This window comes from Nematolebias whitei, chromosome 15 (genome assembly GCF_014905685.2).
Source record: "Nematolebias whitei isolate Nwh7 chromosome 15, NemWhi1, whole genome shotgun sequence".
NCBI classification, from domain to species: Eukaryota; Metazoa; Chordata; class Actinopteri; order Cyprinodontiformes; family Rivulidae; genus Nematolebias; species Nematolebias whitei.
In genome coordinates, this window is record NC_056512.1 from 18,899,869 (window position 1) to 18,902,026 (window position 2,158).

Below are 2,158 nucleotides of genomic sequence, written 5' to 3' on the forward strand. Positions count from 1 at the left end.
TGTTACACTTTTTAAGCAGTATATACAAAATAAAAGTCCCGAACTACTGTTGGGCTTTAAAGAATAAAGCTGATGCATGCTGGGACTGTGGGCAGAGATCATCACCAAAACTTATGTCAAGATCTGTGGTTTTGCATCGTTCTTGTTTGCTGCTTTGCTTTATTCTTGTTGTTTTTCTTGTTTTCAGTGTCTCCTTGAGTTATCAGCCATGTTCATCAGAAGTGTCCACTTTAATCACTCCTCCCAGCATACTTTAACTTCCGGTTCTCATTCACTCTTCAGTCTGCCATGCTGTCTGTTTGCCTTTCCCTGTGTGTGCCTTGTTATTACTTTTGCATTTGCTTGTTGCCCTTTCAGCTGTTTATTCTTGTGATGAAAACTCTCATTTGTTTTCTAGTCCTTGTGTAGCAGTGACGGTAGTCTCTCACTACTTTGCGGTGGTTCGTGTTTCGTGGACTCGCTCTATTTTTTCAAAGTAAGATTGGACATGACACACAATTGGCTGATTGATGGATGAGCCACTGCAGCTGATCAGCTGATCTCTGCAAAGCAGAGAAGTGGGCGTGTCCGAGAGTGCGGCCATAGGTAGGGAGCTGAAATCATGACATTCTGTGCTCTTTTAGAGTGTTTAGAGTTTAAAAACATTGTTTAGAATATTGCAAGAGTGTGGAAAGGGTTTAAAACACCTTTATATATATAAACAGTGAGGAAAATAAGTATTTGAACACCCTGCGACTTTGCAAGTTCTCTCACTTAGAAATCATGGAGGGGTCTGAAATTTTCATCTTAGGTGCATGTCCACTGTGAGAGACATAATCTAAAAAAATCTGGAAATCAATGTAAGATTTTTTTAAATAATTTATTTGTGTGTTACTGTTGCAAATATTTGAACACCTGCCAATCACCAACAATGCTGGCCCTCAAAGACCTGTTAGTCCTCCTCTATAAAGTCCACCTCCACTCCACTTATTATTCTAAATTAGAAGCACCTGTTTGAGGTCGTTAGCTGCATAAAGACACCGGTCCACCCCACACAATCAGTAAGACTCCAACTACTAACATGGCTAAGACCAAAGAGCTGTCCAAAGACACCAGATACAAAATTGTAGACCTCCACAAGGCTGGAAAGGGCTACGGGACAATTGCCAAGCAGCTTGGTGAAAAAAGATCAACTGTTGGAACAATTATTAGAAAATGGAAGACGCTAAACATGACTGTCAATCTCCATTGGACTGGGGCTCCATGCAAGATCTCACCTCGTGGCATATCAATAATCCTAAGAAAGGTGAGGAATCAGCCCAGAACTACACGAGAGGAGCTGGTCAATGACCTGAAGAGAGCTGGCACCATTGGTTCCAAGGTTACTGTGGGTAATGCACTAAGACATCACAGTTTAAAATCATGCATGGCGCGGAAGGTTCCCCTGCTTAAATCAGCACATGTCCAGGCCCGTCTTAAGTTTGCCCATGACCATTTGGATGATCCAGAGGAGTCATGGGAGAAAGTTATGTGGTCAGATGAGACCAAAATATAACTTTTTGGTCTTAATTCCACTCGCTGTGTTTGGAGGACGAAAAATGATGAGTACCATCCCAAAAACACCATCCCTACTGTGAAGCATGGGGGTGGAAGCATCATGCTTTGGGGCATTTTTCTGCACATGGGACAGGACGACTGCACTGTATTAAGCAGAGGATGACCGGGGCCATGTATTGCGAGATTTTGGGGAACAACCTCCTTCCCTCAGTTAGAGCATTGAAGATGGGTCGTGGCTGGGTCTTCCAACATGACAATGACCCAAAGCACACAGCCAGGAGAACCAAGGAGTGGCTCCGTAAGAAGCATATCAAGGTTCTGGAGAGGACTAGCCAGTCTCCAGACTTAAACCCTATAGAAAATCTTTGGAGGGAGCTCAAACTCTGTGTTTCTCAGTGACAGCCCAGAAACCTGGTTGATCTAGAGAAGATCTGTGTGGAGGAATGTGTCACAATCTCTGCTGCAGTGTGTGCAAACCTGGTGAAAAACTACAGGAAACATTTGACCTCTGTAAGTGCAAACAAAGGCTACTGTACCAAATATTAACATTGATTTTAACAGGTGTTATTTCCAGCAATAACACACAAATAAATTATTTAAAAATCATACATTGTGATTTCCG